General features: G+C 44.8%; 1 protein-coding gene across 12 annotated transcripts in view; it reads right to left on the bottom strand.

The window, feature by feature from the left end:
- LOC119171617 (bromodomain adjacent to zinc finger domain protein 2B) overlaps positions 1-14,152 on the bottom strand; it is a 247,304-nt gene extending 233,152 nt beyond the window's left edge. For 4 of the 12 annotated variants that reach the window (XM_075892165.1, XM_075892167.1, XM_075892169.1 and 1 more), the window contains exons 1-2: positions 13,154-14,150; positions 11,249-11,300 (exon numbers count right to left, since the gene is read on the bottom strand). The gene's annotated coding sequence lies outside the window, so the exon portion shown is untranslated. Of the gene's footprint in view, positions 1-11,248; positions 11,301-13,153 lie in introns of all 12 variants that reach the window. The other 8 variants (XM_075892173.1, XM_075892175.1, XM_075892172.1 and 5 more) reach the window with 6 other exon arrangements.
- Positions 14,153-14,923: the final 771 nt, after the last annotated feature.

Here is a 14,923-nt window from a genome sequence, read left to right as displayed (position 1 = left end):
ATGCATTATTTCTAAACTACAACAAGATAACAGCAAATTGACGGACCCGTTCAATAGGCACTAACCGGATACTCATCACCAATATAATTTTTTTTATTGTGTTGAAACGTCTTGCCTGGCAAGCCTAATTTGTAGCCTGCTGCGAAGCCGTGTCAGCACAATACTGGCGATGTAGTTCAAGGGTGCCTCAGCCCTACAGTGTGAAGTGGCCTTGCAAAATTCCAAAATAGTTCCATCACATTCACAAGGGCTACATTAACATCATTTAAAAATGAACACAGCATCAACAGTGCTTGGTGTCCAAGGAAAATGTTTTTTTTTTTTTTTTAGAGCATGCTCCCACACGCCAACCAACGACTTGTTATGGTTTTGCGTTTTCCCAAGGAGACATTTAGCAAGTAATTCTGGATGAGCTAGTTCGAGATAATTTGGCTTAACAGCCTCAATAACTGATACCGAAAGGTTTCTTTATAAATGAATGATTCACCATTCAACTGGGCTTTGTTGAATTTACACCAAGTTTCAGTGCCCTTCAAGCAAAGGCCGTGGGATTTATTGGTGTCCTTCCATGCCATGTGAAAATATGTGAACTGGACAGCTTTTCGCATGTCCTCCAACCTGGCTCTATTTCTTTTAAAGACCCAATGCTCATAGTTTTAATGCTTGCCAATGATGACACCACTAAGATGTCCCCGACCAGATATAGATTTCTCAACAAAAAGCTGATGCTCCTGCTTTCGTTTTCGCAGTTCTGGGCTCGTTCTTTTCTGAATGTTCCAAATCCACCCCAGAGTGCAAACTGTAACTTCTCCATATGGCTATGATGCTTGAACCAGAGTTATTCAATTATACAAGTTTTGAAACTGCATTCCGAAATCCGGGCACACAGTTGGGCAAGGATGGATGGATGTATCCGGCTGTGCCCTTTAGATCGGGCGGCGGCTTGTGCCATCTTGCCATAAAGTGAAGTACTATCACTATGTTAGTTATATTGGGTTTATTGGCGCAAGAGCGACTTAGGCTGAGCTGCGCCAAACACAAGGTACCTAGTGATAACCAGTGTATACATCTTAATTCTAAAGCTTATAGAGGAATCCACTTTCTTTTAGGAAGCTGATAACGTTAGACAGTAGAACAAGTGAATGATCTCCTAAAGTTTGATTCGGGTACATCGGTGTGTGGTGTTTGTATAGTGCTCTGAAATGCTTTCGTCTTTCTGTTTCAATGTATGGACACGTGATTACAATGTGTAAAACCGGTAATGGCTGTTGACTTTTTCCTTATTCCGGCAAATCTTCTCTTCTAAGCAAAAAGTTGTGAGTGAGGTGAGCGTGCCCAATGCGAAGTCGGCATAGGATGACCTCAATGAACCGTTCTTGGTGAGAGCATGACTTTCCTTCACCCACTGTGGGCTTCGACAAATGCAGCTTATTACTCGTGCAGGAGCCTCATTGTTGCTGCCATTTTGATGATAAGGCTCACACATAGTACCTAGGCTATCTCTAAGGGGAATCTTTGTTTGTTTAACTGATGTCTGTGCTGCTAAAAATGCACATTCGTCTGCCTTTTCGTTGCCTGGTATCCCTATGTGGCCTGGAACGGAACAGAAACTGAGTCATATTCTCATTATTTGAAACAACTATATGCAGGATATCACCTAGTAAAGGTTCACTCAGATTTTAAATATAGCGCCTCTATTGAACTAAGTAAGTCAGTGTATATGATTGCTTGTCTGTATTCCTCTGATGACTTTTTTTACTGCTTCCCATAAGGCGTACATTTCAGCGCTGAAAATGGACATGCACTCTGGTAGTCTAACACTGACAGCGCTTTCTTCTGCCACAATCCCAATGCCAACGTGGTGTTTTGTTTTCGAGCCATCTGTGTAAATTTCGGTATAACCTTTGTATCTGTCCTGGATTGCCCGGAATTATTTATTCTTGAATTAAGTGTTGTGGTGCGGTGTCATTTTTCTTAAATCGGGTCAGTGAAAAATCGCACAGTTGCGCCAGGTCAGCCCATGGCAGCAGTCTCGGTGGTTTGATGGAGACCTTCAGTGTGTCATTACAAATATTGTAGATGCGCCAATGCTCTTCAAAGCCCAAAATCAATGGTTTGATGAGGTGTGGCCTGTTTGAGTAGTGTTAGCATGAGTGGCATATATGTTGAGACAGTGACCTAGTCCTTAAAACAGAGAGGGTTGAAAATATGCGGCGCTGGCATAGTGGAGGTTCATTGCAATCTACGTACAAACTCTGGACTGGGGATGTTCTATAGGCACCATTTGATAAACGCAGATCGAGAGTGTGTACGGGGTCTAGACGGCGAATGTAGGATTCTCTGGCCGAGCCGTAAACAATGCACCCATAGACTAAAATGCTACGCACAATAGAACGATAAACCTTCAATAGGCATAATCGATCAGAACCCCAATGCTTATGGGATAAAACCTTTAAAATATTAGGCACTTTATTGGCCTTGCTTTTGAGTACATTAATATGGGCAATAAAGTTCAGTTTACTGTCAAATGTAACCCCTAGGAATTTTTGTTCAAGCTTTAACAACATCACCGTGTTGTTTAATGTAAGCTCTGGGACTGGAAATAATCCTCTTTTTGTTGTATATACCACAGCAACCGTTTTTTGTGTAGAAAATCGGAAGCCATTTCTGTCAGCCCAATGTGTTAGTTTGTTTATGGTAACTTGAAGTTGCCTCTCACATGTTGATAGGTTAGAAGCACGAGAAGCGATTTGAAGATCGTCAACATATAGAGAATGCATGATTGTGGGTGGTATTTTTGTATTGATTCAATTCATTTTTACTATGAAAAGAATAGTGCTAAGGACGCAGCCTTGAGGTACGCAGTTTTTCTGGATAAATGTGCGTGAAAGTACAGTGCCTAACCCCACCTGAAATGTTCTGTTAGTCAAGAAATCGGACAAACATTTTAGCATTTTGTCTCGAATGCCTAGATTAACGAGGTCTTGCAGAATTCCGTGTCGCCACGTGATATTGTAGGCCTTTTACAGGTCGAAAAAAATAAACGCAAGACAGTGCTGCTTGTGACGAAAAGCCTCTCGTATTTCATGCTCCAGACGAACAAGATGGTCAGTGGTTAAGCAACCTTTTTTATATCCGCACTGATGATTATCTATCAAATTTCTGGAGTAGAGAATAAATGATAGTCTGCAATCTATGATACTTTCTTAAGTTCTCGCCAGGCAGCTGGCAAGAGCGATTGGTCTGTAGCTGCTAGGGGATGTTGGGAGTTTTCCAGCTTTCAGAAATGGGACTGCTATGGCAGTTTTCCATTACCCTGGCATAAATCCAGACTGCCATACCATGTTGTAAAACTTTTGTAGATGATTCGGACAGGTGTGCCAGCATAGAGTAGTGTATGTGGTTGGGGCCTACTGCCGTTTTTATACCATGTGAGAGCACCTTGTTTACTTCCTGTAGAGTTAGGTGTTGGTTGTAAGCTTCGTGTGAAGCACCTGTGAGCGGTAGTTTCTGCTTCTCGGCAGTTTTTTTGTGTTTGAAGAAAGTATCAGTGTAGTTGGCTGAACTGGAAATGTAGAAATGTTCCCCTAATATGTCGGCTTGTTCTTGTGTTGTTGTCTGAATGTCTGGACTTGTGAGAATGGGTATTGTTTAGGCTAAGTAGTTTCCTCTGAATTTTCTCAATTGGTCCCACAATCGTTTAGACAAGACAGTGCTGTTTATAGAAGTTAAGTAATCGCGCCATGATGTTTTTTCGGCTAGCCTACGGATATACCGCACTTTTGCTTTGGCCTGCTTGAAGTTCACGAGGTTACTGTACGAGGGGTGCCTCCTTAGGATGCCCCAAGCTTTATTTTGCAGTTTCTTTGTTTAGGTGCATTCTTTTGTCCACCAGGCATTTCTTGTTTTTCGGACATCAGTTGCCCATCGTGGTATTAACTTTTCTGCTGCTGCAATTATAATTTGTGAATATGCGATCAATGTCATCGATGATGATATCTGGCGATAAGATGTCCCCAAGTTTCGCGTTTTCTGAAAATAGTGGCCAGTCCGCAAGATGAATTAGCCAGCGGCGTGGTTTAGAGGTGATGGCAGTTTGATGATTGCATGTAGGCGATCACTGCCATACGAAGAGCTGAGGACTTTCCAGTTAAAATCATTAAAACAGATGGTGAACGGAATGCTAGATCGAGGCAACTAAACTTGCCTGAACTTGGTGAAAAGTATGCTGGTGTGCCAGAGTTCAAAAGACAAATGTCATTCGATAAAATAAAACCTTCAATAAGTTGCCCTTTTTGGTCCGTTTTATCACTGCCCCATAGCTTACCATGGGTGTTAAAATCTCCTAAGAGAACAAACGGTTCTGAAAGTTGAGCGGTCAAGTCCTCAAATTCTTGTAGTGCCAATTGTTCATTGGGGGAAAAGTAAATAGAGCAGATGGATATGATTTTGTACGGAATAATGCTGACTGCCACAGCCTCGAGAGGAGTGTTTAATGTGATTGTCGGGTGGGAATGCTGCTTTTTATTACAATTGCAACTTCTCCCGATAAATGGCTACAATGTTGCCGGGCCTTACGGACAACTGTATACCCGTTTAATATACGAGTGCGCTTTGCACCCAGCTTTGTTTCCTGAAGGCAAAACGCTATCCAGGAAAACTTGCTAAAAATGTCTTTAATGTAACCTAAGTTTTAAAGTAGGCCTCTGACATTCCAATGAATAATAAAAGCCATGATGAAATTAAAAGCAAGCATACATACTAATAATGTAGATTGATTGTTATAATTGCCCCGCTGCGGTGGTCTAGTGGCTAAGGTACTCGGCTGCTGACCCGCAGGTCGCGGGATCGAATCCCGGCTGCGGCGGCTGCATTTCCAATGGGGGCGGAAATATTGTAGGCCCGTGTGGTCAGATTTGGGCGTACGTAAAAGAACCCCAGGTGGTCAAAATTTCCGGAGCCCTCCACTACGGCGTCTCTCATAATCATATCGAGGTTTGGGACGTTAAACCCCACAAATCAATCAATCAATCAATCAATCAATCAAAATTATGATAGGTGACATATGGTAAAAACTGGGTACGTGAAGAGCGATAACAACTTAGGTTATCGCTTGGATTGCATCGTTATTGGAATCTTGTCCCGCTTTGCGCTGGTCTTTCGGTGTCGATGACACCAAGGTTTTAGGGTGAACCTCAATCGCCTTGTCGGAGGCACTGGAGGATCGAGAGCGAAACCTTGAGACGCACGCCTTGAGCTTTGGTGTGCAACTGAGTTGCAGGTCCTGCGCAACCACAGCAGGTAGGGCCGCCTTGGATGTTCATGGTGGAGCAGCACTGGCTGCTACCACCAAGGGGGCAGGCGGAGCTGCTACGGGACCACTGGCTACAATCCCCGTAAGCTCCTAAGCCTTTGTGGTACTGCCTCCTGCCACACCGCGCTGGCATAGCTTTTCTGAGGTAAGAGTCCGAGCCTCTTCCTCGCTTCAAAGAAGGTTAGTTTTTCTTTGACTGTTAGAGCAACTACTTTTTTTCTTTTTTCCAGCAAGGTCACGATCTAGAATATGCCGGGTGATTGCCTTTGCAGTTCACGCTGCGAGAAGATTCCTGACGTTCCTCTTACTTGTGGTGGTTGGCGCTGCAGTTGGCACAGGTTTCTTTACCTCTACAAGATTGTGAAGCATGGCCAAACCTCTGGCACTTGAAGCAGCGCCTCGGGTTCGGTATGTATGGTCTGACATTTATTTTCAGGTATCCTGCTTCAAAGGAGCTGAGAAGTGTGCTTGTGCCAAAAGTTTTGTCGGGAGTTGTTCGTTTTTTCGCCCGATTGTTATTCATTGGACCTTTATTACATTTTGATCTTAGAAACCCTCGAGGAGGTCTTCGTCGCTCAGGTTCAGGAAATCTACTTCCGAGATAACACCCCTACATGTGTTTTAGAGATCGGTGAGCTGTAATTGTGATATCCATGTTTCCCATACTGTCTATGTCATATAGTTTTGTAACTTGTTCTTCCCTTTTTATTTCTATCAAGAGGTCCCCCGTGTTCATTTTTGATGCTTTATATTCTTTTCCTATCGCTTCGGTTAGGAATTTTGCCATTAAGTAAGGGGACAGTTTGCACGGAGCTGTACTTCCTTTGCCATACAACACATGGAAACAGGGGAAGTTGCTCAGGTCAGTTTGATGGTTGAATTGAGATGGAACTTCGGTGCAACCTCTGTTTAAAGCTCGATAAGGGAGTTTAGAAAATGCTTCCGCTATTAGATAGTTGGGAAAGTTCGGCAACAGCGCCGACCGCTCACCACGGAGCCCAACAAGGGGACACGGCACAGCTTCATAAAAACGTCTGCGCAATGCCAGTTGTACGCCGCCGCTATAACCTAATAAGGTATACCATGGTTGGATGACCACACACGGTTAACCTTTGCCGCCGGGAAAATTGGAAGTAACTAGAAGAGAGGAGAAGACAGGAAAGATGTAAAGTGAGAAGAAAAGAGGAAGGTGTAGATAAAAAGAGAGTCAGGAAAAGGCAACTGCCGATTTCCCCTAGGTGGATCAGCCCAGGCTTGCCGTCTATGTGAAGCCAAGGCCAAAGGGGTGTGTTGCCTCTGCCGGGGGGACGGCTCGTTAGCTCGGGTCCGTGGTGTCGCTACACGCCAAATGCCTGCTTGCGCAGACGCCCCTGCAGGGCTATCACTATGTGTTCACGGCCGGTCTACACTGCGCCTGCCCGCACCTTTTTTACGGTCTTCGGAACATGTGTAGTACATGCTTCTCGCCACTTCTTTGAGGGGGGCGCTGCGACCCTGCCATCTTCCGCCGCTTCGTACAGCGCGCAAACCCATGAGTTCGGGCGTGCTTTTCCACTAACCGCACGTTGAAAAACAAGTTGCCTAACTGCTAAAGGCACAGAAATGGTTTGTTTTCCGTTCTTATTTGCACTAGGTGCATCGAGCCTGAGTTTATTGAAAAATGTGTAAATGTAAGAGCCCGAAGTACAGCTCTCCACCATCAAACTTGTACACATTCCTATGTCTGGAAATAAATATTTATTGCTTGTCTTGTTCACAGCCTAAAATGTCTTGTTCACAGCCTAAAATTCTTCCTAGTTGACTTGTGTGTGTAGGCGGAAGGCTAGTCGTTTGCGTCAGTCAGTGGGCTTGTGTGGTTGACGAGGAGAATTCTTTGGAATTTTTCAGCTATGAGGTCTACAAATCGTCGGGAGTGACTGTCGTCAACGCTTTCAGGGCAGCTTAAGATGGGAGCGCGTTGCAAGTAGAAATGGACCGCTGTTTGCAAAACTTCTAGCACATTTCTGCGTGGCAGGTGTTCTGAAGCCTTATCAAAAAAGGCCACTATCTCGTCCAAAAGAGCTAGAAACTCAGGCCTCGTGTAGTGTAGTTCGCCCCTCTCTTGTGCTCGCAGCAGCTTGTACAGCTGATGCTGCTCGTTGGTCGTAAGCAGCGCAGCGCAAGAGTCGCATCCAAGGTCTGTAATAAGCTTGGCAATGTAGCCACCGAGGTATGGTAAGCTGGAAAAGGTGACGAATGGAGACGAAGAAGCCTCGTGCTCCAACAAAGATATCAGGCCCTTATCAAGTATATTCAATATAATCACAACCTCCTCCTCAACTTCCACATTTGATGACTTGATTTCTTTCGGTCTTGGGATATGCAACTTAACGATGTGGTCCAGAGCAGCGGTGATGGCTCTAGCATCCAGCATGTCGTTCCCGCCGCACATTGACCGCACCCTTCTGAAGATTGCTTCGATGGGGTCACTGTTCAATTTCTATGTCAGGACATAACTGACGCCTTGCTCATGATAAATTCTATTGTTTCCACCGTCGACCTTGTTGTAAAAAGCAAAGCTTTCTACATCTCTTTGGTGATGCCAGCACTCTATGATCCGATGGAACTCTTCTGTATTTTTTCCACACATGAGATAAACTCGTCCTTCAGCCACAGTAGGCGATTGTCATCGCTCCTGAATATGGGAGCTTTGTGGCCTCTTCCATTTAATGAAGTGTCATGGATGTCAAACCATTTCTTCATGGACGAAAATGATTGAACTTGCTCCCTTGAAATCTCTGGCAGCACCCGTGGAATTTTGCTGAAGGTGTTCCACGGCTGCAGACACTTGAGGGGCGAAAACTTGAACTGCTCACAGCATACTTATTTTTTCCAAATTGGATGGGTAGACATTTTTCTCGTCAAATTCAGGGCCAGCTTCACAGTCTTGTGTTTCTGATACTCATATAATTTCTGCACAAACGCTACACTAATCACTCCTGTGCCATCTGTAAGTTCATGTTCGAGGAACTGGTTTCTAACGTTTTTGAGCACGTGGTCCAGGTCAAAACTCAAAGATAACGCGGTCGGCGTCGTGTGGATGACATACAACTGTGTTGAAGTCGCCGTTACCCATGTGCTTAAACATCATCGCGTTTGCTGAATAATTGCCCGTGACAATGCGAATGATGATAAAGCCACATGATTCCACAGCAGCAATGACCCCCTTTCGTCCATGCAAAGAGATCTCTACCACTTAGTTGCTTAGTGAAGTAGTACGAGCATAGAATCTTGTACCGACTCGAGGTACCATGCAGCACGAAGCCGAGGACTCTGTTCGCAAGGGCTTCTTTCGCTGTATTCGCCATGCTACTCTCTGGCTTGTCATGAAGGCCAAAGACTACATCAGCCTTCCTATCACAGATGCACTTTTGCTTTAGGCTAGCTTCATCTATTATTAATAAGGCCATATGTTGTTTGCTGCTGAGTAGGCAGGCCTCGTGAACCAGACGGTCCTTCATAGCATTGCTCATACCCGATGATGTTGGGGCTTGGACCTATATACCTCTGAAGAGTGCACTTTGCTGGCAGTGTCAGAATCCACGAAGTGCAAGCGTGATCATAGCCTTTTGGGAATAGAAAGCGCCATATCACACACTCCTTAACAACTTATTCTGGGTACGCTGAATGCTTATCTCCGTAACATTCTATTTGATGCAAAAGAAACACGGCCTCTTTTTCTTCTTTCTGTGCATCTGTTGCGATTTTTTTAACACATGCGTGGAGCTTGCTTTCGCGATAGTATGCGGACGCCTTTTCTTCTTCTTTCAACAGCTGCTGCTCCTTCTCACATTTTGAACGATGGTATGACACTTGGGAGAGTAATCTTCCTATCATAGCCAGGTATCGACCCACTCAGACCGCACGCAACCATGCGCCGCTGCGTGTATTCGTACACGCGCCGCCGACCGCCTATCCACACTTGCGTGGGGACGGTGCTGCCACATATAGCCTGATCTCGCCAAGAATAGGTTCACGTACCTGTTCTTCCCATTTTATTACTACCTTGTTACTTTTATAGATATCCTTTAGAAGATTAGTTGTTACATCGCCCACATCTGGTATGTCCAATATTTGCCACAAGCCTTCTTGAATTACACTATCGTAAGCTCCTTTGATATCTAGAAATGCCAGCCACAGGGGCTTCTGTTCTTTTTCCTCTATTTCAATACACTGCATAAATGAAAACAGATTGTCCTGCAACCTCCTTCGTTTACGAAACCCATTTTGTAGTACTCCCAGCACCCCCTCATTCTCCACCCATGTCTGTAGTGTTTCCTTTACTATCTGCATCTTTACTATCTGCATCACCAGCCTGTAAACTACTGATGTCACCGTTAAAGGACGGTAGTTGTTTATATCGGCTTTTTCCCCCTTTCCTTTATAGATCACACTCATCCTGCTTAGTTTCCACCCATTGCAGGCTTCACCATCTATTATTGCTTTGCTCGCTGTATCTCTTAATGTTTGCTGAGTTTGCTCCTAGTTTCTTTATTAGCATAATTGGGATGCCGTCAGGGCCTGCTAATGTGCTATTAGGAACCCTCTTCTCTGCCCTTTTCCACTCTCATTGTCCCAGTGGAGTCATGGCGCTAATTGGTCCATCCTTATTCGGTATGGTGCATGCAGCACTTTCCATGGTGTTTAAATTTTTCCCGTTCCGGGAGATAGCCGATGTTTGTGCCACCTGAGAGCGGCAATACAAAACACAAATAATTCGTTTAATAATGCGCGTGCGGATCAACAGGTGAGTCGACAGTCTGCTCACTCCCGACAGGGGGGGGGGGGGGACTTGAGCTGCAAAGAATCCTTTGCTACATAAGAATGGGAGCATGGCATGCCGCCACACAAGTTCTAAAATATGTCATTTTTAGAGAAATCATACCAAGACAAACAAATTACTGATTCTGGTTCATAAAAGGCTGTAGATTTCAAATATTAAAAAAAGAAAAAAAATAACTTTTTTTCCAATATTTTTGCTTACCCTGTCACCTTAAAGGCCCATTGTTACCATCAGCTTTCTGCTTTTAACACTGCTCCACATGTTCGGCAGAACTAAACTTGTGATAAAGCACAATTTTTCACGTTTCCTCAAGTTTATCTTAATGAAAGGCTAATGAAACAGCATGGTTCAAAATAATACCACTTTTTGCCTTGTTCCTTTCAGCTGCAGAGGTTAATGCTCATTTTGATGAAGGATAAATATGATGATGAAAACAAGACGTGCAACAACAAAAGTGCAGGCACAAGCGCTGTCCACGGGACCAGCGCAACCTTTCTGTATGCATTGAGTCTTGTATCATGAGCGCCGTACCTTTTGTCTGCATTTACATGCATAAGCTCATTAAAAAAATAACAAATGTCGCTTACATTTCGAGAAGACATTCTATGCTATGAAACAAATCTAAATAATACTGACTTATTCATATTGCTTAAACGCTTGTTTATGTCTGCACAACTGCGCTAATAAAAGAACATGTAATAAATCATGCCTATTCTGAGAACCATGTCATTAGGACAGAGTGCTCTCGATTGATTAATCTTGCATTTAAGAGGTATGCATGCAGTGTGATTTGCTGTAACAAAGGGTGTTTACCTTGCATGCTTTAGGGAATGATATTCTTAAAGGATAAACAGGAGCTGCTCCAGTATATCCTCTGAAAATTCCGTTCTCTTAAGCATGCGAGGTGGACAGCCTTCTATATAGCAAATCACACGGCATGCCCACCTCTTAAATGCAAGATTAATCAACCTAGAGCACTCTGTCCTAAAGACACGGTTCTCAGAATAGGCATTATTTATTACACATTCTTTTATTAGCACAGTAGTGCAGACATAAACAAGCGTGAGAGCAAAATAAAAAAGTTGATAAATGTAGGCATTGGAAAGACGTACAGTCAGGAGCCGTTGACTTTTGTTCCTGTGCCCATGCTGATCACTCCGGCACCTAAAAAGTTATGCGATGCTCCGAATAAGGACAATGTTGCAACAGTGAGGCAGGACTCGTGAATAGCCAGATTGCACGCACTGAGAAAGCACCAGAAAAACTTGTAATTTAGTCTCCTAATTTAGAACACAGAAAATCATAAACTGCACCACAAGAAATTTAGGTTGCAAGCTTGGGTAATATTTCACGAGTTGCTTCTAAACGTCTCCTATGATTTTCAGTCACATGATTTCCAGATCTGATGTGACCAAACAACCAAGCTCGCAACAAATTTTGTGCAGTGTTATACAGATTCCAAAGCACGCTAGGAAGTGCCCAATACTGTGCATCTGCAGTGACTACGCAGACAGAGATGCATACCTCCCCAAAGGTTTGTCCTATTGTGGTGGACACTGTATAGTTGTTATTTTCGGGAATCATGCTCGCGATTTAAGCGACTGAACGAAATGTCAGCACCGAACAAGTGTGCAGCTCCCGGGAACACTTGTATAAAAGTCTATATACGAGGCTAAAAAACGCGGGCGCAGGTGCCGTTCACTAAAATGCCAACTGCCCGTAAGTTTGAACGTTAAGAAGCATCTGCACCAGAGAAAGGCCTGTCACGATGATGGAATAGGCGAACACGAAAGGCAGGGTTCGCCAACGAAAACGAGCTTCATACAAACAGGAACACGTCGGGCAACACGAAAACCTGTCTAATCTGGCGCCGAGAGACATTTCGGGAAAAAGTATACTGCCTCCTGTTATCGCCAGTTTAGGCGATCTGAAAAAGTCCCTTGTTTCGCATCATTACACACAAAACAATTGCTGTTCATTTCGTCACCAATGGCACATTTCACGACTATTGTTCAGAGGTATTTGAACGGCCGTCAGCGTGTTCGCTTTTGTGAATAAGCGCTCGGTGTCTGTTCGGCACACAACGCGCACAATAAAATGCGAAAACTGCAGCTACATTCACGGTTTTACGTATGTTTTAGCCGAATTTCTTAGTCTGTTGGCCGTTTCTTGACTCAGAATTTCAAGTCGCCACCTACATGAGATAGTTTCGCTCACATCATGGTTGAAGTAATACCGGCATCAAATGCTGCCGAGAGTTGCGTGTTTCGGCTAATCGCTAAAACATTCAATTAAAAGGAAATCAAATCAACTAGTATTCTATCGCTTTAACGCCGCACCACCACGTCGGAGCGCCAGAGACAGATCGCTAGCAAACGCTGTCACATTCACGCTTCAAATACGAGTGTACTACATCGCATTGACCGCATCTGTACAATTTATAGAATCATTTCGGATAGCTAAGAAAATGAGAGCGTTTATCCTCCATAATTGCCACCCTCCCCGCGGCCTCGTAAAGGAGAGTGGCTCACAGCGAAAGCGCCCACCCAAAACAAAATGCAACGCTCGAAAACCGTTCACAAACACATCAGCTGTTGTCAGAATAAGCAACCGCACATCGGACACAACAACGCGAGCGTGGCGCACGGGAAACGGACCATACAGTGGATATTCGTCGCCATAAACCTGACTGTCCAGCTCGAAGTTGAGTGAATGAGTTCTTGATCTCGACAAGTAACACAGCTTTGGTCCGACGCTGACGGACGTTTCTACGACTAAACGTACAGCCGTAGAGACGGAGCGAATCAGTGATCCCGGTTAATCAACTAGCACAACGTTACTCTGACTAGAACTAGGCGAAACTGAAAGTTCACACGAGCAATCAAGTGCTCCAGTGGCGTGGAAGGGCTTCGGTCCTAGGAGTGCCAAGCCTAAAACGGCGACGTGTTACAAACTCGATGCATTCGGACATTTTTTTGATTCAAACTGACAATAAAGGACGCTTCGGTGACACTTACCGATTCCCGGCTTGCAGGCGTGAAACTTTTGCGAAAATCCCGGGGAAAACACAGCATACGTGCCGATAAAAAGTGGCTCCTTTGTGTAAGGACCGGCGTTTCAGTGGCAAAAATGGAGAAGAGCAGAGGAAGGAATCACGAACGCATGAGGTTTGTGACGCGTGACGTCACCAGCCGTTTCAAACAATGTTATTTCGAAGACGCTTTAATCGCGGCGTGCGAGACGAGCGTTAATGTGATGTGAGCGCTTTCTCCTCGGCTTCTAGAACCACTGGAAAATCTAGTAAGAGTAGGTCCAGCCGGCACACCTAGTTTTTGGGACGTTGGTTGAGCGTTAACTAACAATCAAAATACAGACAAAACAGAATCAAAACAGGAACGCGCTTGGGACGTGCTACACTGGGGGCTGTCCGTTTAATACTTTCTTTTTTCTTTTACCTTTTTCAATCACCGGTGCAACACCTTCGTAAACTTGTTTCATAACACTGTTTTGAGCAGAAAAAGAAGTACGCAAAGTGTGGAAGTATTTCTTTCGAGTCTTTTCGAAGATTTGGTGGACAGTCGACAAGTTGGTTTCCTCATTAAAAGTTCACACCGGAAGAAAATCAAGTGTTTTCAAAGAGAAACTAGAAATTCGAGCACGCACTACCAAGCCGTTTTCGCTGGTGCTCTTTTCCCCGTGGAGCGCCGTCGCAACTCCTCGAGTGCACGAGGTCAGCTTTTGGAAGAAGTGTAGCATCGAGGCAATCACTGTGCCTCTTGACTAATTTATACGCGCGAAGAGGACGCTAGCGAGGCACATGCGGTGGCGCCCGCTCGCAGGGAGCAGCCCCTGATCTGCTTCTTGGGTTCGTGGAGCCGTATAGATTTTCCGCGGCCATTGAGGCAGCGAAGGCTGGACTAGACGCATTTCATAATTCTCGGCGCACTCTTATTGCTTTTTTTTTCTTTCCTCTCTGCGCGGCTCCGAGGCGCCCTGCAGCCCCGCTTTCCCGGGAGAAAAGGCAGGTGACCTCCTAAAGCCCATCTAGCCGCGCAGAGACAGTGGCGCGCGCGGACCGTGGTGGCGCAAGCAGCGAGCGCGCGGAGCTCGCTACTCACTTCCCCAAGTCAGGGACAAAAAGTCCTTAACTAGGTACTCTCGTGGATGGATGAACAAAAATATCCGGCTGTTCCCTTCAGATGGATGAATGAATAAACTGAAGAGGCTCTACCTTTTGAATCGGGCAACGGCTACAGCCACCTAGCCGTAATACTTAGTGAACCAACAATTAGTTTTATTGGGGCCTGTGTTCTTTTTCTCCTATTTCTATGCACTGCGTCAGTGAGCACAGATTGTCTTCCAACATCCTAAGTTTCTAAAACTCATTCTGCAGTTCCCCCAGCACCCCCTCATCCTCTATCCATGCTTGCAGTCTTTCCTTTATAATCTGCATCGCCAGCCTGTAGACCACTGATGTCACTGTTATAGTATGGTAGTTGTTTATGTCAGCTTTGTCCGCCTTTCCTTTATAGATCATTCTCATCCTGCCAAGTTTCCATCCATCGGGGACTTCACCATCGATTATTGTTTTGCGCACTGCCTCTCTCAAAGTCTGTTTAGACTTCGGACCCAATGTCTTTATCAGCATAATTGGAATGCCATCTGGGCGTGTTGATGTACTACTTAGAACCTTTTTCTCAGCCCTTTCCCACTCTCGTTGTAAAAATGGAGTCATTGTGCCACTTGATCCATCCCTGTATATTGTGGTGCATAAGGCACTTCTTTGT

This window comes from Rhipicephalus microplus, chromosome 4, assembly GCF_043290135.1.
Source record: "Rhipicephalus microplus isolate Deutch F79 chromosome 4, USDA_Rmic, whole genome shotgun sequence".
Lineage (NCBI taxonomy): Eukaryota > Metazoa > Arthropoda > Arachnida > Ixodida > Ixodidae > Rhipicephalus > Rhipicephalus microplus.
Note: the sequence above shows the minus strand (reverse complement) of the source record. Positions and strands in the feature narration are given on the sequence as shown.